The sequence below is a fragment of the Lynx rufus genome, unplaced genomic scaffold, assembly GCF_022079265.1.
Source record: "Lynx rufus isolate CCGP_SWC_20201006 ecotype Redwood Valley unplaced genomic scaffold, mLynRuf1.p SCAF_4, whole genome shotgun sequence".
NCBI classification, from domain to species: Eukaryota; Metazoa; Chordata; class Mammalia; order Carnivora; family Felidae; genus Lynx; species Lynx rufus.
The window spans coordinates 8,007,504-8,030,927 of NW_025814856.1; positions in this window are offsets into that span (position 1 = coordinate 8,007,504).

Sequence of the window (23,424 nt, forward strand, 5' to 3'; positions counted from 1 at the left end):
TGGGGTGCCTGGTTGAACGTCCAACTTTGGCTCAGGTCATGATCTCACAGTCCGTGAGTTCGAGCCCCGCGTCGGGCTCTGTGCTGACAGCTCAGAGCCAGGAGCCTGCTTCGGATTCTGTGTCTTCCTCTCTCTCTGCCCCTCCCCGACTTATGCTCTGTCTCTCTCTCAAAAAATAAATACACATTAAAAAAAAAAAAAAAAGAATGACACCCACGTGGCACACAGGCACACACACAAACACACCCCGAGAGAGTAGGGGAAAGCTCAGGACTCACATGACAGGCATCCCTGGGGGAGGAAGGGCCTGCCTCGCAAGCAGCTTCAGAAAGCCAGGAAAGGAGCTGCCTGGTTCGGGCTTTCCCTGGGGGTGGGGTGGGGCGGGAGCAAAGATTCTGCACAGGCAGGCAGGGGGTTGTGCGATTTTGAGTCTGAAGTCAGCGCCAGAGAAGGGGGCTTCCAGACGTTCTCATCAGCTTTCCCGGTGGGGGGTGGGGGGAGCGGGGGCGGGGGGCACAGTTCAGAGGCCGGGGGCCGGTGTAAGCTGCCCGCAAACAACAAAAAAATGTCCAACTTCTCATTACCAGGCCAAATGTAGATAAGAAAAATATGCATTTGCAACGGCTGGGTTTGTTTTTTTTTTTTAAGTTTGTTCATTTATTTTGAGAGAGAGTGAGCATGAGTGCATGCAGGTGGGGGAAAGGGGGGAGGGAGAGATTGAGAGAGAGAGAGAGAGAGAGAGAGAGAGAGAGAGAATATCCTAAGCAGGCTCCACACTACCAGCACAGAGCCGGACGCAGGACTCGAACCCACGAACTGCGAGATCATAACCTGAGCCGACGTCAGACCCTTAACCCACGGAGGCACCCAGGCGCCCCCTGTGATGGCTGTTTTTATATAAGGAAACGCTAACCAAAAGTTCAAGAAATGATAAACACCGTGTGTTTGGGTGGGGCTGGTGTAACCGTGCTGGAGGGATCCAGGATCTATGGGCAGCAAGTTTTCTTAGGTTAGACTTTGCTATCTACAGATTTATTTAAAATAAACAGAGACATGTGGGGCTGCCTGGGCGGCTCGGTGGGTTAAGCATCTGACTCGGCTTCAGCTCAGGCCATGGTCTCACTGTTCATGATCTGTGCCGGAGGCGTGGAGCCTGCCTGGGATTCTCTTTCTCCCTCTGCCCCTCCCCCACGCTCGCTCGCTCTCCCTGTCTCTCAAAATAAATAAACTTTAAAAATTAAACAAAAACAATTTATAATGTTAAACTCTCTGCCCGAGAAGGAGCGCAAACCTCATTAACAACACACTGTATGTATAATCACGTGTCCAGATGCATGTGCAACCTTGTGCCCACCTCTACATACGAGGAAAAAATTCCCCTTTCTGGATATTCATCCTAACCCTAAATATTTAAAAAAAATTTTTTTTTAGTGTTTATTTATTTTTGAGAGAGAGAGAGAGAGAGAGACAGAGCGTGAGCTGGGGAGGGGCAGAGAGAGAGGGAGACGCAGAATCGGAAGCAGGCTCCTGGCTCTGAGCTGTCAGCACAGAGCCCGACGCGGGGCTCGAATTCACCAAACCATAACCTGAGCCGAGGTCAGCCGCTTAACCGACTGAGCCACCCATCCTAACTCTAAATAAAAGGAACCCACTCTCACCCTTGCTGGGGAGTCCAGGCTTTGGAAGTTATTCCCTGTGATCTTATTCGCTCCAAATAGTTTCCATTGTGTGACAGCTCCCCCCCCGAATGAGCCTCTACCCCTATGACCCACCAAAGAGCAAACTCACATTCGTTGGGTTACAGCATTACCGAGGAGAGGGCTAAAAACAAGCTGAGGGCAAGACATGAGCTGACACCCCTTAACCACCACCCCCTTAACACACACACACGCACACTCTCTCTCTCTCTCTCTATACACACACACACACACACACACATATATAGTTTGCAACTGTCTGAATGGTTTACAAGAAAAACACAGTCCTAATAATAGACCTCCAGGAACTCCAGGAACCTATAGACCCAATCTCCTGAAGCCCTAACGTCACCTTAACCTGCATAGGATAGAAAGCCTCATATAAGGTGCACATGCACCCCAATGTTTATAGCAACGCTTCCAACAATAGCCAGACGATGGAAAGAGCCTAAATGTCCATCAACTGATGAATGGATAAAGAAGATGTGGTTTATATATACAACGGAATACGACCTGGCAATGAGAAAGAATGAAATCTGGCCATTTGCAGCAACGTGGATGGAACTGGAAGGTACTATGCTGAGTGAAATAAGTCAGAGAAAGACGGGTATCGTATGTTTTCACTCATATGTGGATCTTGAGAAACTTAACAGAAGACCAGGGAGGACGGGAAGGGGGAAAAAATAGTTACAAACAGAGAGGGAGGCAAACCATAAGACACTCTTAAATGCAGAACACAAACTGAGGGTGGGGGCGGGGGAATGGGTGATGGGCACTTGAGGAGGGCACCTGTTGGCATGAGCACTGGGTGTTGTACGTAAGCCAATTTGACAATAAATTATATTTTTAAAAAACCTATGTAATCCGTCCCCGCTCACAACCCCAGTGTGGCTCTTTCTGCCCACAGGTCCTGTCCCCGCGCTATAATAAAACCACCTTTTTGCACCACAGAATGTCTCAAGAATTCTTTCTGGGCCATTGTGCTCAAAGATCCCACATCATCAACAATCTGCCCTGCCCCTATGTCACCCTCAGGATATCTCTGGGAATGGGTAGCAGATTCTGATGCGTTAGGGGTTTGAGTTTAGCTCCTTAAATGCATCGGCTTTTCAAAGTTTTATGTAAGCTTTGGCTGGTTTTCCTCGCATCGATTAAAGTAAGAATTCAGTTGCTTTGGCCTGTTGGTGTCAGTGTTCTCCAGGAACGCATACAAACAAAAACTGACCCAAGAATGAAAAATGACCCAAGAACTTAAACACATTCATCTCACACCGTGAGGTTGCCTTGAGTAAAACGGAACACAAATCCTACTTGGGTTTCCCGCAGTTTCCACCTTGCCTCACACCGTCTCTCTCCACCAGCTTACAGTTCAGGGGCCCAAGTGCCGGGGAGAAACCGGGGCCCAAGGGCTGCGCTGTTCCATCAATAAAGCAATCCAGGAAAGAAACTGGACTCAGCACGGACGAGCAGCCCGCGTCCCACAGGACACGAGGAAAGCCACCTTCAGAAGGTTCCCCGGTCTAGACTGTCCCGGTGGAGACAGAAGCCCTGGAGTGGGTCAGTCCCCGCGGAGGGAAGGGAGGGACACCCGAGCAGCCACAGGAATGCGCTCAGGGAGCCCTGCACACCCTCCCCTCCCCTCCCCTCCCGTCCCCTCCCCGGGGCAAAGGGAACCTCTCCCTGCCTCAGGGTTCCAGGCTCCCAAGTGAGGACACTCAGCAGGGTTCAGTTTAAGGTTCTGACCCAGATGACCTCCCCATTCACTGACTCGGTTCCAGGACACAGAACTGGACTTTCACAGACTTTCTCAATGTAAACAATTTGCACTCTGAGTACACCTACTCTGTGCACATGCAAAACTCCAGTGAATGCTTAGAAAAGGCCCCGGGGCGGGGGGGCGGGGCGCCTGGGTGGCTCAGTCGGTTGAGTGGCCGACTTTGGCTCAGATCGTGATCTCACAGTCCGTGAGTTCGAGCCCCGCATCGGGCTCTGTGCTGACAGCTCGGAGCCTGGAGCCTGCTTCAGATTCTGTGTCTCCCTCTCTCTCTGCCCCTCCCCTGCTTGTGCTCTGTCTCTCAAAAATGAATAAATAGAAAGAAAAAGAAAGAAAGAAAGAAAAGGCCCCAGGAGGAAAGAAAGAAAGAAAGAAAGAAAGAAAGAAAGAAAGAAAGAAAGAAAGAAAGAGGAAGAAAAAGAAAGAAAGAAAGAAAAGGCCCCAGGGAACAACAGTTATAACTTCAGAAAGAGTGTCACCTCCCCACCTGGTGTACTTCTATCCCCAGCTTTCCAGGGCTCTGTGCTTTCTCTCAGTAGAAAGGGGTACTTCTCAGGTGTGTGTGAGTAGGTAGGACACCTGCAGGAGAGGCCCCCCAGAAAGATCCGAGCCCCGAGGTGCTTTGCAGGTTCCAGGAGGGGATCTTACCTTAAAGACACTGACTGCATGCCTGTGACCCCAGTAGGGTGGCTCTAGACCACCACTGATATTTTTTTTCATGTTTATTTATTTTTGAGAGAGAGAGAGACAGAGAGAGAGAGAGAGAGAGAGACAGAGAGCACAAATGGGGTAGGAGCAGAGAGAGAGGGAGACACAGAATCCGAAAACAGGCTCCAGGCTCTGAGCTCTCAGCACAGAGCCTGACGCGGGGCTCGAACCCGTGAACCGTGAGATCATGACCTGAGCTGAAGTGGGATGCCCAACCAAGTGAGCCACCCAGGCGTGCCCCCCCCCACAGTGATATTTTAAGGGACACAAACCCAGTGTCCGAACACTCCAACAAAATCCCTCAAACCCAGTGATTACGTAAAAGGAGACAAGAAAATTGTAAGGTATTTTTCTAACAAGAAAACCCACAAGTGTCTCCCGTGTTCAGAAACTAATGATATTAATTCATTATTATTTGCACGGCAAGAAACTGTTCAACAGTCATTCTTGAACGCTCTGGTGTTGCCAGTCTAAACTCCCCGCCTAGGGGAAGGAAAAGAGAAAACCAGAAATTCTATTTTTATTTATTTATTATTTTTTTTAGAAAACAAGAAATTTTAACACATGCAATGTAATATACTACTTTCGGAAACTCTCCTCTTTCTTGCCTCCTTGGACCTATTTTATACTGTTTTGCAAGACCCGTTGATTAAATACATCGTACATGTATTGTCAAACAGAGACTTTAAAAGAGTGAATGTAATGTTTTCAATGGGACAGACCCAGGAAGGTGCGGGGCTGTGAAGACAGATGGCCCAGGAAAGTTTCAAAGGGTGTTCAAGGTTCCAAAAGATAGCTCAGCTCTGGAAAGATCCGGCCCGGAGGGGCACAAGGATTTCATACAGCTGTAATTCCAGGTGGATAGACTCTGCTTCCCCTCATGTAAAATATCCATAAACAATAAATAAACCTTTTTCTTTTAAATTTTTTTTTAATGTTTACTTATTTTTGAGACAGAGAGAGAGAGCATGAACAGGGAAGGGGCAGAGAGAGAGGGAGACAGAATCCGAAGCAGGCTCCAGGCTCTGAGCTGTCAGCACAGAGCCCCACGTAGGGCTTGAACCTGTCAACCGCGAGATCATGACCTGAGCCAAAGTCAGACGCTCAACCGACTAAGCCACCCAGGTGCCCCCCCTTAAAAAAAAAAAAAAGCTTATTTATTTATTTTTAGAGAAAGAGTGCGAGTGAGCACGGAGGGGCAGAGAGAGGAAGAGAGAAAATCCCAAGCAGGCTCCGCGCTGTCAGCGCAAAGCCCAACATGGGATTCGAACCTACAAACCATAAGATCATGACCTAAGCTGAAATCAAGAGCCAGTTAACCGACTGAGCCACCCAGGCGCCCCCCAAAATAAACCTTTTAAAAGAAGCCATCCACTCTGTGTGAAAACGATAAGCAATTAAAATACTGTTGTCTGTTTGAAATACACCACGGAGGACACATAGTTGATACTGAGGCTGTGAACTGGAGGGGGGAAGGCGGAGCCGGATTTGGGAAATTAAGCATTTGTTGCCAGTTCAAGGAAAGGACAGGCTGGGGCACAGGGTCGTGGATTTGAGACTCTGTTTCCCCAACATCTGGAACACTCCGGAGAAAACGGGTGCCCCTGGGGAGACAGGAAGGGCTGGGACCCCACAGACCACAGCACCTCCCGCGTACGAATCCCGGAGACGGAGTCACGACTGTCCCCTGACGACTCCCCCCCTCCCCCCGTGGTCACCGCACGGATCGGGAGAGACGCGGCCGCGCGCAGCGACGGGACAGGACGCCGCGGGGTCCCGGCTGCCCGCACAGCCCGCAGGCCGCGCGCGGAGGGGGACTGAGGTCGGAGCGGCGCCACCGGGGACTCGGGGGACTCGGGGGACTCGGGGACTCCGCCCCGTCCTGGCACACCCGGCCCCGCACACTCACCATCTCCCGGCCTCTCGGGTCGCCCGGCGTCGTCGTGCCCGCTGCTCCCGCGGCAGGTGCAGGTCACTGCGCGATTAACGCTGCAGCAGAGCCACCTGGGACCTTTTAAGCGCAGGTGAGAAGCGAGCCGGAGCCAGGCCTCGAGCTTCCAGGGGGCTGCGGGGCGTCGCCACACCCACCTGCCCCTGCCGCGGCCCTGATTGGACCGCTCGCAAGGACCCGCCCCTCCGCTCCTGAGTGACAACAGGGCAGCAGGTCCGCTTGCTTGCGAAAACCAGTCTTTTAGGTGGTCGGGAAGCTGTCCCCTCCTGGGACGTTTGCTTTTAAACAAAACTTGGTCCTGGCCCTAGGGGGACCGTGGCGTCTTCCTGCAGCTCCTTGTAAACGTGGGGACACAGGCGTCCAGAGTCCGTTCCGGTGGAGCGACTCCCTTGTTCAGAGGAAGAGGGGCCAGGCCAGGCGGGGTTTACACACAGGGTCTGAGGTCCTCCCTGGGTCGGGGCATTGGCATGAGGCTGCGAACCTATTCATGGACCTGTGACCCTTTCTTTACAAACATACTTTATTATTTTTATTTTATTTTATTTTTTGTTTATTTTTGAGAGAGCGGAAGTGGTGGAAGTGGGGAGAGAGAGAGAGACAGACAAACTCAGAATCCGAAGCAGGCTCCAAGCGCTGAGCTGTCAGCACAGAGCCCAACGTGGGGCTCGAACCCACCAGCGGTGAGATCACGACCTGAGCCTAATTAACCGACTGAGCCACCCAGGCGCCCCCAGAAGATTGCCATAGGCTCTATGGGTAAAGGGCTCTAGGGAGAGAGACACGAATGAAATAACTATTATTTGATGAATTCTGGAGCCATTTCTTTCCTCGTTTAAAACTAGTCAATTTGTAAGTGTTGTGTGAATAAGCAAGCCAGCAAATCTCATAAATATGCAACAGAGGAGATGGCTGTGGCTGAGGGGACTCGACCCATGACATCCGTTCTCCCACTGCTCCTGTCACCCTCACAGCTCCCAGCCCCCTGCCTGGTGTTGCCACGGAGAAATTAGCATGAAAATACAAGTCCACATGACACCATACTTGCCATACGCAAAACTTTATTTCGGCTGTTACCATGGAAAATGAAAAAAAGGCTCCTATATCCATCACCTAAAAAAAGAGCTTTCTCAGCAAGAAAAGTACAGTACACATGTATATGTACACATGTATAATGTATACATTATACATGTATAATGGAGTAAGGATATTCAGGAACTGCTGCACCCGACCAGTAGAAAATACCAACAAATACCAAATTATTTTTCAATGGTCCTTTCACACACAAACAAAACATTACAAAAAAATTAAACCGAATTACTCATGACCAATAGACTTCAATTCCCCTGTGGATCCAACAGGCTTCTACAGGGAAAGAAAAAATATGAGTGACTGATAAAAGGGGGGAAAAAAACTACCTATAATCTCAGGGGCTGTGGTGGAAAGACAACTCAGAATTCCCTCCTCTCCACATTCATTTCTGAGAGTAATTAGGAGAAAGGCACCCTGCGATGGTGTGCTTTAAGGAAGAGGCTCAGTAAACACAATGCACATGCAACTTTAATAACAAGTCTTCCGTGTGGAAAGTTTTCTGGAACTCTACAAAGGGATTCCTTCGCATCAAGCTTTGTCATGTTACTTACATGTCTATTTCTTTTCCGGAAGAATTTTCACATCTAAGGGCATGCGCCCGCTGAAGTCTTTCCTACACCGTTTGCAGGAGAGGTTTTTACCCGGTGAGTCCTTTCATGCCTTTGGTAGGACTAGGATGACAGAAGGCTCTCCTACATCCTGCACAGTCACGTGGTGTCGCTCCCGTGCTCACCCTCACAGGCGCTTTCAAGTTGGCACGAGAAATGATGGCTTTCCCACGTTCCGAAGGTTTGTCTCCAGTGTGAGTTCTTTCGTGTGCTTGTCACAAACTGTAATCCCTGTGTAGGCTTTGCCACGCTGCTCAGATTCGTAGGGTTTTCTCTCCAGTGTGAGTCCATGTATGCCTTGGACAGGAAACGTGAAGATGAAATGCTAACCCACTTGCCTGACACTGACATGATCCATTTCCAGTATGTATTCTCCAGTGTGTCTGAAAAACCGATGGATAGATGGGACTTCCCACATTCTTTTTTTTTTTTTTTTTCATTTTAAATGTTTATTTTTTTATTTTTTGAGAGGCGGGGAAGGGCCGAGAGCGGGGGGGACAGAGGGTCCGAAGCGGGCTCTGTTGCTCATAGCAGAGAGCCCAGTGTGGGGCTCAAACGTAGGAACCATGAAATCTTAACCTGAGCCAAAGTTGGATGTTGAAGCAACTGAGCCACCCAGGCGCCCCTGGGGAGAGAGAGTCTTAAGCAGGTTCTGTACTACCAGTGAAGAGCCTGACATGGGGCTCGACCTCACAACCATGAGATCATGACTTGATCCAAAATCAAGAGTCAGACACTTGACCAACCGGGCCACCCAGCCGCACCATTTCCTTCTTCTAAACTATCATCACATGAGACACTGCTTTCTCTTGTGAGTTAACTCACCTTAGTTTCTCCCCTGGCTTTTATACTGATCTTCAAAGTCACGATCTTCCCTTTTTTCCTCCGAAACGCAGAGCCAAACAACTCCAAAAGATTACAAATTCGAGAAAAATTATTAGATTCTCTCTCATCTGTTCGCTGTGACCATGCCTTGTTTAAAAAAACTTTTTAAGTTTATTTCTTTTGAGAAAGAGAGAGAGAGCGCGAGTGAGCACAGGTTGGGGAGTGGCAGAGAGAAGGAGAGACAGGATCCCAAGCAGGATGGGAGCCATCAGCAGAGCCTGAAGTGGGACTCAAACTCACGTGCTGTGAGATCATGACCCGAGCCGAGATCAAGAGTTAGACGCTTAACCAACTGAGCCACCCAGGCGCTGTCCCCCCGCCCGCTCCATGCCTCATTTAGTTACCAGCGTCCTCCCTTCCCGCATTCCACATCTTAGAGCAATGTGAAGGGAGAAACACCTGTCCGCGGATTGACAAGGTAAAGTTAAGTCGTCGCCTTTACCTACTCTGACCACCTTCCCGAAGGTTCCCCGCATCACATCTCTGTAGAGTTTCTTCTGTGAAGGATCCAGTAAAGCCCATTCCTCCAGGGTGAAGTTCACAGCCACATCTATACCGGCCAGTGGGACCTAACACATCCCACGTATGTGTTCAGTGGATGGGGGAGACCGACAGCACTGGGGAACTACCCTCCTCTTATAGGAAGGTTACATATGATTCTGTCTTCTCCAAACATTTATTTTAGGACTCGGTCATCAGAAACTTACTCTCTCTGCACACTTCCTCGAAACTGTGGCAGCATGACAAACACGTGGAAGTTGTGGGCCCACTTTCACTGTGATCACATTGCACCTTATGGAAGGTGGCAGAAGGCCAAGTCTGCAGGAGTTTTTCATAATAAAAACAGCGAAGAACTAACTTTTTTCTTCGAAGCCAACCACCAAACATGAGAGGCCGGGAGGCCTGTGGAAATCAAACTTTTAACAAAGCCCAGTTGGTCATATGATTCTAAAGTATTCCATGCCATTATAAGTCATCGGATTCAGCTGTCTGGATAGGAATATTCTTGAACTTGGGTGGCTCAGCCAGTGAAGCGTCCAACGTGGGCTCGGGTCATGATCTCACGGTTCACGGGTTGGAGCCCCGCATCGGGCTCTGTGCTGACAGCTCGGAGCCTGGAGCCTGCTTCGGATTCTGTGTCTCCCTCTTTCTCTGCCCCTCCCCTGCTCACACTCTGTCTCTCTCTCTGTCTCAAAAATAAATAAACATTTAAAAAAAAAAGAAAAAATAAAGAAAAATGACCTGAGAACTTAAACACATTCATCTCACACCGTGAGGTTGCCTTGAGTAAAACGGAACACAAATCCTACTTGGGTTTCCCGCAGTTTCCACCTTGCCTCACACCGTCTCTCTCCACCAGCTTACAGTTCAGGGGCCCAAGTGCAGGGGGAAACCGGGGCCCAAGGGCTGCGCTGTTCCATCAATAAAGGAATCCAGGAAAGAAACCGGACTCAGCACGGACGAGCAGCCCGCGTCCCACAGGACACGAGGAAAGCCACCTTCAGAAGGTTCCCCGGTCTAGACTGTCCCGGTGGAGACAGAAGCCCTGGAGTGGGTCAGTCCCCGCGGAGAGAAGGGAGGGACACCCGAGCAGCCACAGGAATGCGCTCCGGGAGCCCTGCACACCCTCCCCTCCCCTCCCCTCCCCAGGGCAAAGGGAACCTCTCCCTGCCTCAGGGTTCCAGGCTCCCGAGTGAGGACACTCAGCAGGGTTCAGTTTAAGGTTCTGACCCAGATGACCTCCCCATTCACTGACACGGTTCCAGGACACAGAACTGGACTTTCACAGACTTCTCGACGGACGTGATTTATACTGAGCGCACCTCCGCCAGGCGCGCAAGACCAGGCCTACGAACAGGCCCAAGGCAATGAGAGCTACAACTCCAGAAAGGCCTCGACTGCCTTGTCACCCCACCCACCCCGAGTGCCATCCCAGATTTCCACCAGCCTGCAGCTTCTCTCAGAATAAAGGGCTCTCTCTCTTTCTCAAAATAAATAAACGTTTAAAAAAAATCATTAAAAAAAAAAAAACACAAAAGAATGTTACTACCAATGCTGAGAGGAAAAAGGGGGAACGAGAATTTTTAACACAAGCAGGCGCCTCGGTCAGCTCACTGCGTAGAGCATACAACTTTTCATCTTGGGGGCCGTGAGTTCAAGCCCCACGTTGGGTGTAGAGCTTACATAAAAGAAATAAAATAAAGAAAGCCTTTTTTTTTTCCAACTAAAAAATAAATAATTAAATAAAATAATATTTTAAAAGAATTTATTTTATTTCTTTAAAGAATTTCTTTTTTTTTTTTAATTTTTTTTTTAACGTTTATTTATTTTTGAGACAGAGAGAGACAGAGCATGAACGGGGGAGGGGCAGAGAGAGAGGGAGACACAGAATCAGAAGCAGGCTCCAGGCTCTGAGCTGTCAGCACAGAGCCCGACGCGGGGCTCGAACTCACAGACCGTGAGATCATGACCTGAGCCGAAGTCGGACGCTTAACCGACCAAGCCACCCAGGCGCCCCTAAAGAATTTCTAATACAAGCAATGTAGTATTGGAATTTTTTTTTTCTGAAACACCCTTTCCTTACCTCCTCGTTAATATTCTATATTGTTTCAAGTTGTATTGATGAAATAAATTTTCATTCATTAAAAAACCGATACTAAAAATGAGTAAATTTTTTAAATTATTTTTTAATGTTTATCTACTTTTAAGAGAGGGAGAGAGAGAGTGTGTGTGTGCCCAAGTGGGGGAGGAACAGAGAGAGAGGGAGACACAGAATCCAAAGCAGGCTCCAGGCTCTGAGCTGTCAGTACAGAGCCTGACGCAGGGCTCAAACTCAGGAACCCCGAGATCATGACCTGAGCCGAAGTCGGACACTTAACCGACTGAGCCACCCAGGCGCCCAAAAATGAGTAAAATTTAAAGGTGACTAACTTAGTTTGGGGCACTCCCACTGTGGAACCCTGCTGACAAGGCAGATCATTCGGGAAAATTCTCCCAAGAAGGACCGCCACCCAAAGGACTTCCCACAGGATGTCCGTGCCCAGGAAAGATCCTGGGAGAAGTGCAAGAATTTTCCAAATGTAGTTCCAAGCAGTTATTCTCTGCTTTCTTCGGATGTAAATATCTACGGACAAAAATAAACCATTTAAAATGAGCCATCCATTCACTGTGGGAAAACGATGGACAATTAAAACTTTGGGACCGTTTGAATTGCACCACCGAGAACAAATAGTTGGTAATGATGGGAATCTGGCGTTTGGGCAGGCCGGGAGGTAACTGAAAGAGGCATTTACTGCCAGGCGTCGGAGAGCTTGGCTGGCGAAACAGGCTGGTGGATTTCAGACCCTGCTTCCCAAACATCTGGAACACTCAGGAGAAAATGGGCTCCCGGTGGGGACAAAGGAGGGACCGGGGACCCCACAGACCACAGCCCCTCCCACACACGAACGCAAAGGAGTCACGCTTGTCCCCTGGAGACTCTCCCCGTGAGACGAAGCGGGCGCAGAGCTGATCAAATGCTTCAGGGCCGAAATCGTGGCACGCAGGGACCGAGTGCGGCCCCCACGCCCCTCGCCGGAGGCGACCGAGGTCCCAGCGGCGCCATGGGGGACTCGGGTCCGCAGACTCCGGAGGTGACCACGGGGAGGATTCCGACCACGGCGGGTTGGCGCCTGTTTCGAGCGACACTTTCTACCCGGTCATCAGACTCCGCGGGCGCAACCACCATTTCTACGTTTCCTGGATCACCCAATGGCCTTCCTTCAACTCCCGCGGACACACGAATCACAGCGGAACACAAACAAGGCCACGGCAATGCGTCCCCTGAAAGAAGGGGACCTGGGCTACCCAGCGAGGCTGAAATAAGCAAGGACCTCTGCAGAGGCTACGGAGCGATGCCCCACCCACCGCACCGCCGCCGCCCCTGATTGGACAGTTCGTAAGGCCTCGCCCCTCCGCGCCTGGGTGACAGCCGGGCCGAGCGTTACGTGTCTGAGCCTAAGGCGGACTGGATCCCGCCGGGTCCAGAACAGTTGCCTTGTAACCAGTGCTGTCAGTCCACTCCTGGATCTCTGATCCTTCTTTACAAACACAGAACACTTAAAAGTCCCCTCTCCATACGCAATACTTAGTCGAGCTCTGAAACCGTGCCCCATAGCGTTCATGAGGTTGAAACTAGCGGGATGTTTAAGCTTGTTTTTCGGAGAACTCTGACCCCCCCCCCCACCCCCCAATCTCCTATTGTGTCTCCTCAGACCTTAGTAACAAATCCACTAGCTATCTCGGCAGAAGCCTGGATTCAAAGTCATCTGATATAGTTCCAGCCTGTGAATGTATCTTAGCCCAGCCTAAGACCCCGTCCAGTTGATACTGGCTCTCAGAGAATGCCCAAAGCCCTTTTCCTAGTCCTAAAATAACCTCTTCGCCTCAGGGGTGGAATTTTGTCTCCTTTTGGTGGTGTTTCCATCCTAACGTGAACAAGGGTTAAGTTCCGTATGTTTGCTCATCGCGCATGCTCCATCTTTCCTCAGGAGTAGTTAAGTTTTCCCCACCCTTTCCATCAAATTGTATGCAATCACAACCCTTCTGATTATAAAATACTTGTTCTCTCCTCCTTTGGGGAGATGAATTTGAGGCTAGTCTTCCGGAAGCATTTTTCCTTTGGCTGCCGATCAAATCTCTCCTTGCTGCAAACCTGATGTCTCTGTGATGGGTTTTGTTGTGCATCCGCATTCTTGGGTTTGTTTACAGCTCCATTTTGATCTTGATAATCTTGATTGTTGACCACTGGGGTCTGTCACGGTTTTGCCAAAAAGGTGCACAAACACAGATACCAGAGATGCATTTGGTGGGCATCCTTCCAGAACTTAGGTTCCGAAAAAGAGCGTTGGAACCAGAAGAAATCGGCACTTCATAAGAAAAATAACTTCTGGGTCATTAGAATGGTTAACTTCAGAAAATGTTTCCGACGTGAAAACTTTAGATCCCATGGAAAATATGTATGAGCAGGGACTCTTTCTCACCGGTGAGTCAATCATTCATTCCCTGTGGTCATGATCCATTTCTTTCTTGCGACTGCATGATTTAATCAATCCATGATGAGACTTGGGTATTTGTGCTAAATTGGCTATTTTTCAGTCCATACTGTCTGGCATAGGACGTATCTCGAAAAATTAGTTCTAAGACCATAGTCCCTGAGCATGACTTCATTGTCGAAGAGATCCTGACTTTGTCTCTTGCTTGGTTCGTGTTCTTTGGCAATTTACCTAAGCTTCTAAACCTCATCTGACTCATAAAAGAGATAACAAAGACCAGACAGTTTGCTAAGTAATGTGTGATTAGGAAAATATGCATTTTATGGGGTGCCTGGGTGGCTCAGTTGCTTGAGCATCCGGCTCTTGACTTGGGCTCAGGTCATGATCTCATGGTTGGTGGGTTCAAGCCCCGTGTCGGGCTCTGAGCTGGCAGTGCAGAGCCTGCTTGAGATTCTCTCCCCCTCTCTCTGCCCCTCCCCTGCTCACGTGCTTGCTCTCTCGAAATAAATAAACTTAAAAAAAAAAACCATACATTTTAAGTGAGGTACTTTCTGGAAAGCATCCAATAATACACTATACGAAATTATTTCAGTATCTAGGTAACAGGAAAAGCAAAATTGTTCCAGAGGATGGGAGCTGACCTCACACTGCCTCAAGGGCCTAGATAAACCCTGTGGAAGAGAAAAATGTCACACATGTCCATCACCAGACAAAGCTACTCTTTGACCAAGATAGATCAAGATAAACAGACATGCCTTCTGTAACTATGTGTCTATAAATGGTAACAGAGAACATTCCAAAGAATGAAAATGACCCAAATTCTCCTCTTCTAATGTAAACGGTGCTTCTCCCAAATTAGGTTTAGCATCAAAACCATTCTTTCTGCCTTATAGATAAAAACTATTATAATTGCCCATTATAGGATTAATCTCACTTCCTCAGGGCAACCCAATACAAAACCTTCCTTGAACAGCAATCATCGAACACAAAATCCAAGCAAGAAGTCCTTCTGAGTGTAGTTACTGATACACCCTACAGTGTTTTATGCTCTGGGTCACTCTTACAGCCAGAAATTATTTATATTACTAACTACAGATTTGATCATGGTGCTCTTTGGGAAGAGGGTGCTGGAAAAAAAAAATGACATCCGTTTTTGGTTTTATGAATGAATGAGAACCTAGTCTCATGACCAAAGTGACTATAAAAGAGAAAAAAATAAAATTTGCCTGAGGGGAAAAAATACCTGAACTTGGGCCCACAATACAGTTGAGTCAGAATGCATAATAAATGTAGAAAATGACAAAGTTTGATCTGAAAATCCTTAAATCAATGGGACCTTTTAATAAAATATTTCAAAGGAAAACTATAGAAGCATTCATTAGGGGGGAAAAATGCATGTACTTTTAATCACACAGAATTCAACTTAACTGAAAACCTACTGAGGGATTGATTACGCGAGCAGCGACACAAAACACCCGGAATCTGCCGGTAACGAGGAACGTGCCAGGTTTCAGAGGGAAGATCTGGGTCACAGCGGTCGCTGCACAGAGCAGAAGGATAAAGTCTCACGTAATTCTTTTGGACGGCACCCGTGTGGCCGTCATACTGCAATCAGGAACACGCAGACGGACACTCGCAGTAATAACACAACAGGTGTTTACTACACAAATTCGACCTTGTATGAACCGGATCTAGGGAAGAGGGGAGTAGAACACGCAACCCGTGATGGTAGAAATCTGTTTCCAGGTGGGCACATGACGGATCGCAGGAAATCTCGACTGTGCTGGCTCTTCAAAGTCGGACAGTGGAGACAACTGGAGAAGCCTACTGCTCGGGGTCAGATGGAAGTCTAGCAGTTGGTGGCGGGCTGGGAATACTGATGGGCATCACATAGAATGAGGAAAACAGGCTGGAAACAAGCGTCCGGAAAGCCCTATCCTTCTGTCTCCTACACAGATGACTCCAAAACCTGACTGAATCCTATTTCGCTTCTGCATTCCAAGTTTCGTGGATGTTAGTTAGGCTTTGGTAAGTTCTAACATGAAACCATAAAGGCCACAGATCCTAGAAAATACAGTTCGCGTTACTTACTCGGACACGGTCAAGGAGAGTCGTTCCCAGCTAGGTCTCTATTCGCAATGCATACTCTATAGTCCAAATTCCAAGAAGAAGGAGGGACAAAGATCAAAAGACAAAAGATGAAATTAGTACTTCACAGGAGACTGTACTCTATGAATAATTTTGCATACGTACAAATATATGGTGAATATTTATTAGCAAGGAGAACAGAGTAAGTCTCTTCAGGCCAACGAAAAGGTTTTTGATCAAAAAAGGTAAAGTGTAGGGGTGCCCGGCTGGCTCAGTCGGTAGAGCACGCGACTCGTGATCTCAGGGTTGTAAGTTCGAGTCCCACGCTGGATGTGGAGATTACTTACAAATAAAATCTTAGGGGCAGCCTGGCTGGCTCAGTTGGTGGGGCACGTGACTCTTGATCTCGTGGTCGTGAGTTTAAGCCCCACGTTGGGTGTGGAGCCCACTTTAAAAAAATTTTTTTTTTCAACGTTTATTTATTTTTGGGACAGAGAGAGACAGAGCATGAACGGGGGAGGGGCAGAGAGAGAGGGAGACAGAATCGGAAACAGGCTCCAGGCTCTGAGCCATCAGCCCAGAGCCTGACGCGGGGCTCGAACTCACAGACCGCGAGATCGTGACCTGGCTGAAGTCGGACGCTTAACCGACTGCGCCACCCAGGCGCCCCAAAAAATAAGAATAATAATTTAAAAATTTTTTTAATAAAAAATCTTTTTTTAAAAAAAAGGTAAAATATATACACAGAATGGGCAAGGCATATTTAGTAGGAAAGAACCAAGAAATACCAATGTGGAAATTAGAATGAGTCAGGAGGCCAGCAGGGGGAGCTCGAACAGTCTATCACTCACTGTCCCTTGCAGGCCCAACGGGAAGAGACACAACTGCCAAATACCTAGTACCTCAGCTACTACTTCTACTACCCCCAGAGGAAGATTTTCTACTCCCCTGGCAACAGCCCAGCCAACGGGACTCACAACTCAGCCAATAAAAGGCCACTATACTTCACCCTCCCAGCTTACTCCAATATCCTTTACAAGGGCACTTCCGGTTCCCCCATTTCCTCTGCGCTTTGTTCTCCAGACTTACCCATGGCTTTGCCGGAGCGTGCTTCTCCCGAGTTCTCTAGTCTCAGATAAATCCTTTCTTGCTGGTAAGATAGCTGGCCGTTTTATAGTCGAGGTTAATATTATCTGGTGTCAGAAGTCAGATCCTGAGACCGCCTCACCAATTCTGAGGCTGGTGAGCAAATATGCCAATACCCACAGAAACCACCGAGCCCACGGCTTTCTTGCTCCTCCTGGAGTTTGAAGCTATGCTTTCTCCTCGATTTCGAGCCCCAGCTTCCTGAGGTCTCCAGGCTTTCTTCAGGATGGGTTTAAAGGCTTTGTCCTTTCTGCAAGTGTCCCTTGGGCCTTCGGTTCCACTCGTGTTTGGAATTGGGACTGTTCCCATTAAGACTGTGTTAGCCTTTGGGCTGACTCACTTTCAGAACTAGACGGTCCCTCTTGAAACAGTGGCCTCAAGTCTAATTCTTTTGAAACTGGACTGTCCTATTGGAACTGTGCAGGCCTTTATACCGATTCCTCCTGGAAGTAGGCTTTTCCTGTTGAAACTATTTTTTTTTTTTTTCTTTCTGCTCTAAAGAAAAAAAACAACTCAGAAACGGGATCTCAGTCATCAAAGTGCCTTGAGGGTGCCCGGCCCTACTGGGGTCCCTCCTCATTTGCATTTCTAACAAAGTGGATGGACTCAATCTAAAGCAACTTAGGGGCGCCTGGGTGGCTCAGTCGGTCAGGCATCCGACTCAACTTTGGCTCAGGCATGATCTCAGTCAGGGTCATGAGATCGAGCCCCAAGTGGGGCTCCATGCTGGGCATGGTGCCTGCTTAAGATTCACTCCCTCTGTTCCTCCCCCCAACCGCACAAGGGCATTGTCAAAAACTAAAAAGGTAATTTAGAACTTCAATGGGCATTATGGGTAACCTTTGTTCTCCCCAAACTTGTTTCTCTCAAAATTAAATTGAAAAAACATAGCATATAGAAAACAAAACAAAACAAAACAACCCTATTTTAATCAGTACCTTTGGGCTTAGCCCTTTGTCAGGTTCCAAGCCAAGCACGGAGCCTCTCCCTCCCCCTCCACTCTCTCCCCTGCTCATGCTTTCACACACTCTCTCTCTCAAAAAAAAAAAAAAAAATTTCCAGTCTTTAAATGTTGACTCCACCAGGCTAGCACCGAACTCTATGTTTATCAACCAGGATCTTTCTCCTTTAGTTAAAAGGACCATGATGGAATGGGAAACTATGTCCCCTCCAGATTTATTTTATTTTTTATTTATTTCTTAATTTTTTTTAATGTTTATTTATTTTTGAGACAGAGAGAGACAAAGCATGAATGGGGGAGGGTCAGAGAGAGGGAGACACAGAATCTGAAACAGGCTCCAGGCTCTGAGCTGTCAGCAAGCACAGAGCCCGACGCGGGGCTCGAACTCACGGACCGCAAGATCATGACCTGAGCCGAAGTCGGCCGCTTAACCGACTAAGCCACCCAGGTGCCCCTGTCCCCTCCAGATTTAATCTGACAAATCAGCACACTTGCTACCTGCAAGGAAGACCATAACATTCTCAATGCTCAACTCCAACAACTGAAGGAACAAAACCAAAAACCTTCTAGTTTCTGCTATGGTTGCAAAGAGCCAGGTCACTGGAAAAAAGACTGTCACTAATCAAAGTGCTCCATGCACCCCTAGCCCGCCAGTCAGTCTTTCCAATGTCTTCCAAATTCCCAATGACCGGACTCTGAGAAGTTACCAAGGTTCTTTCCAATCACCTCTCCTAATCGCCTCGGAGGAACCACTCTCCCTACTGGGACCACGGAGCTACTCTTAGACTCTGCTGCTAGGAGGCAGCCCCGGCCTCAGAGCAAGAAAACAGCTTGAGTAGCATATCTAATAATGACCCCAACAGGTTCCCATCTCTGAACCTATTCCCTTTTCTCTAGGCCCTTTGAGAGATGCACACTCTTTTCTCCTGAGTTCCTTGTTCCCGTCTGTGCACTGTGCCAAGATTTCTCACAGAAGTATCGCCTGTAATTTCTTTCTCCCAAATGCAGAAATAATTCTAGAATTTGACTTCTAGTAATCGAAATAGCCAACCTGATGAGTTAGAAGATCTTTAAATGCCCATCAAAACCCCTCACTAGAATTAATCAATACCCTCTAAATAAAGAAGCCCTTTAAGAAGTGTCAAGCCCACAACAATCCCAAGGCCCACAACTTCATTGTCCCCTGTGTTAGTACTAACATCATTATCCTTCAGCCCTCCATGGTCCCTAACTCCCGTATATGTTCCTGACGGCCCTCCCCAACGAAAGCTAATTTTTCACTGGAATCCATCTGTGCAGGGTATTTTTAGTATTCCAGGTGATACAGAGAGCCAGTATCTTTTTTGCTCTTGAGAACTGAAATACATCCAGACAGTCATGCCTCAGGGTTTCACAGTCTCTCTTAACCTTTCATAAACCTTCTAGGCAGATTTGGAGGATATAAAGTTGTCTACAGGCTCTACTTTCTGACTAATGGAGACGGCTTAGCTTCTCTGCTCCCCTTTCACAGGACAAACAGCACTCCTTAAAACGTGTGGCCTTAAAGGGCTGCCTTGGTGCTCAGTTGGTTAAGTGCCCAACTCCTGATCCCAGCTTGTGAGTTCGAGCCCCGAATTGGGCTCCGTGCTGGGCATGAAGCCTACTTAAACAAAAACTTTTCGCCTTAAAGAAACATAAAGCCTCCCAGAAAACTTGCAGTTTGCTCATTCAAGTTTGATATTTAGGGATCTGATCTCAAAACGAGGACTACATTTGGACCCAGTCAAAAACCCTCATGACTGCCTAATGCTTGACAAATTACCTTTTGACTCCACATAGAAAAAGGTACAGGAAACTCCTCTAACGAATGCACATTTTTTGTGATTTACTGATGGTTCCTATTTAAAAGATGAAACAACTGTGCTGGGTATACTATTACAACACCTTTTGGGGGCACCTGGGTGGCTCAGTGGGTTAAGGGTCAGACTCTTGGTTTTGGCTCAGGTCATGATCTCAGAGTTTGTGGGATTGAGCCCCGCATCGGGTTCCGTGTTGGCAGCCCCAAGCCTGCTTGGGAGTCTCTCTCCCTCTCTTAATAGAAGAAAATAATCACTAAAGAAAGCAAACAAAACTTTTTTTTAAAAACTTTTTAATGTTTATTTTTGAGAGACAGACAGACAGAACGTGAGTAGGGGAGGGGCAGAGAGAGAGAGGGAAACACAGAATCTGAAACAGGCTCCAGGCTCTGAGCTGTCAGCACAGAGCCCGACATGGGGCTTGAACTCGTGAACTCATGAGCTGAGCCGAGGCCGGACACTTAACCAACTGAGCCACCCAGGCGCCCCACAGAACTCCTTTTGAAGCCACCGAGGAAGCACCTTTACCTTTGGCTATTCCAGCCAAATAGGCTGAGTTATAGAAGCCCTTACACGAGCTTGTACCTTATCCAAGGGTAAAAGCACATTTATACATAGTCAGTATGCCCTTGGGATAGCTCATGACCTTGCAATATTAGGGAGACGATGTGTCCCTACCTCCAATAAAAAACTAAAAATGTCTATACCCCAAATTTATTAGATGCCACATATTAGCCAGCTACTATGGCAATTATTAAGGTTCCCGGGCATTCCAGATTCAACTCCCTGGAGGCCAAAGGAAACCACCTTGCTAATACTGCCCCCCAAAAAATGCTGCTCTAGGAAAGCAATACTCAAACCTCCATCATGTTCCAAAGGGAGATTCTCCCAAATGATAATCAGAAAAGTTAAACAGAGACACCCAACATTGGCCCCAGGAAATTAAAAAAAAGAAAAAATCAGAAATCTAATAATTGTTGGTCTGATAAAAGAACTCTGGTTTGGGCCAAAAAAACACTCAGTCTTCCCAGAAATTCTAAAATCCCCACTACTTCCCGCTGCACGTGTATTAAACGATGGGTCTACTGACAAGATGAGAGCACTCATGAACAAATACCGGTGGGACAATGTTAATAGGACCATGAAAACTGCCTACCCCGCTTACCGGTATCGTTCAACGTATAACCCAGGGAAACCAGTTGGCGCAAATTTAGTTCATACAACTTTCCCGTAACATAGGTATAAATGCGCTTTAGGCATGGTTTGTGTACTTTCTCTCTCGTCTGAGACTCTCCCCTAGGGACAGGCCAATGCTTTCACCGTCACTGAAATTCTGTGACAGATGATCCTACCTGAGGAAGCCCTCTTGAACTTCACAGCAATCAGGGAACCAATTTTAACAGTCAGCTGCTTCCACAAGCGACAACTGTCGCGACGTTTACCATCCTCCATCTAGAGGGTTAGTGGAACACGCTAAGGACACTATTCAGACTCAGTAGGCATATCTGTAGACACCCTTCCAAATACCAGGGCTGATAACACTGCCAACAATAGTTGATAGGCTGATAGATCCACTCTCTGTGGAACTCACGGACTCTCACCCTTTGAATCGGTCACAGGACGTCCAATGCACTTGGCCCCTGCCTCCTCGGGCCCACAGCTGATAAAAAGAGATATACTTCCATGGTGAAAAGGCCTAATCGCTTTTATTAAAAAATAACCATGCCTTGGTAAGTACAATCTTTTTATGCCGCACTTCTGAGAGATGACAACCTTAAGCATTAAACCTTGCAATGCGGAGGTTCCGTGTGTTGGAGAAGATAACTCCAGACTCTTCAACCTTGTTGGAAAGGTCCTTTTCAGGAACTGCTAACCAACCCTTGGGTTGCCCAACTTCAGGAAGAGACTCTCAGATTCGCAGGATACCTGTCGAGAAAGCACCACACCCTGACTGGACCTGCTCGCTCCGTGGCGAACGGAAGGTAAGGATTTCCCAGAATTGAAGGGGCCAACATCTGACCACACAAACTTTCCCAAGAGATCCAGACTAGGCCAACACACCTTTTTCTCATTGTTGCTTCTTCTCCCCCTCTTGTGGAAACACAAAGCCCTTGCCTGCATTTCCCAAACCCTTGCACAAAGGGGGCAATCGCTTCTTTTGATTATGACCTTTCAGAAATAGCCTGACCGTGACCCTGTGAGAAACTGATTGTTCAATCCCTTTTTGTGAAGCGTTAGAAGGTTCAAAATTCAGGGGCGCCTGGGAGGCTCGGTCGGTTGAGCGTCTGGCTTCAGCTCAGGTCATGGCCTCACAGTTCCCGAGTTCGAGCCCCATGCCTGGCATGCTGCTGTCAGCACGGAGCCCGCTTTGGATCCTCTGTCTCCCTCTCCCTCTCTGCCCTTCCCCTGCCTGCGCTTTCTCTCTCAAAAATAAACATTAAAAGAATTAAAAAAAAAAAAAAAGAAGAAGATGATTCGAAATTCACAAGTCTTTCTTTCATCGGAAAGGGTAACTGACTGGATTCTCCTCCAAATTCACCATCTCTGAATTAGCGACCTTACAGGATGTAATCCATTTGGTCACCAACAGCTCTTTTGAGAGAACACTCTTTAAAAAGCCTTTGAAGGTTTGTTCTACGAAAAACTCATCAGCTGTTGCTTCATATTTATACCTGTACTGTATGTATCTTCCCAAATGCAGGTGGTTGATTATAACCACGTGTTTTTGCAATATTTTCTCATTCTTCGCCTATGGCTGCTTTGCGCAGCGACTTCCAAGAGGGATACCAGACTCGGAGGTCTGCATTCAGCGAGTGCACCTTCCTCCTCTAAGTTGGACCAACTTAGTTGTCCAACTAAGTTGGACAGTGCACCCAACTGGGGGCGCCTGGGTGGTTCAGTCGGTTGAGCGGCCGACTTCGGCTCAGGTCATGATCTCGCAGTTTGTGAGTTCGAGCCCCGCGTCGGGGTCTGTGCCGACAGCTCGGAGCCCGGAGCCTGCTTCGGATTCTGTGTCTCCCCCTCTCTCTGCCCCTCCCCCGCTCATGTTCTGTCTCTCCTTCAAAAATAAACATTAATTAAAAAAAAAATGTACCCAATAAGGTGATGCTGCCTCAACACTCCCGAGATGATCTCCAACACCTCTGACCTTGAGAAGACACAGACTTTGGTTGGGAAATGCCTAGGAGTTCTCCCTCTAACCCAGACTAGTTACTCAAATGTGGCTAACGGGGGCTCCAACGGCTCTGCGCTTTCTTTCTTTTTTTTTCAACGTTTTTTTTTTTATTTATTTTTGGGACAGAGAGAGACAGAGCATGAACGGAGGAGGAGGGGCAGAGAGAGAGGGAGACACAGAATCGGAAACAGGCTCCAGGCTCCGAGCCATCAGCCCAGAGCCTGACGCGGGGCTCGAACTCACAGACCGCGAGATCGTGACCTGGCTGAAGTCGGACGCTTAACCGACTGCGCCACCCAGGCGCCCCCTGCGCTTTCTTTCTAATGGAGGCCCTGAAAGAGAAAACCACTCAACGTGGAAAGCCTGACTCTTCAGCAGCAACGCGTTCAAAGAGAGATCTCGACCAAAGGAAGAAATGTAAAAGTTGACAAAAGGAAATCTGTTGAAAATGGAGTCAGGAGCTCAGCAGAAATT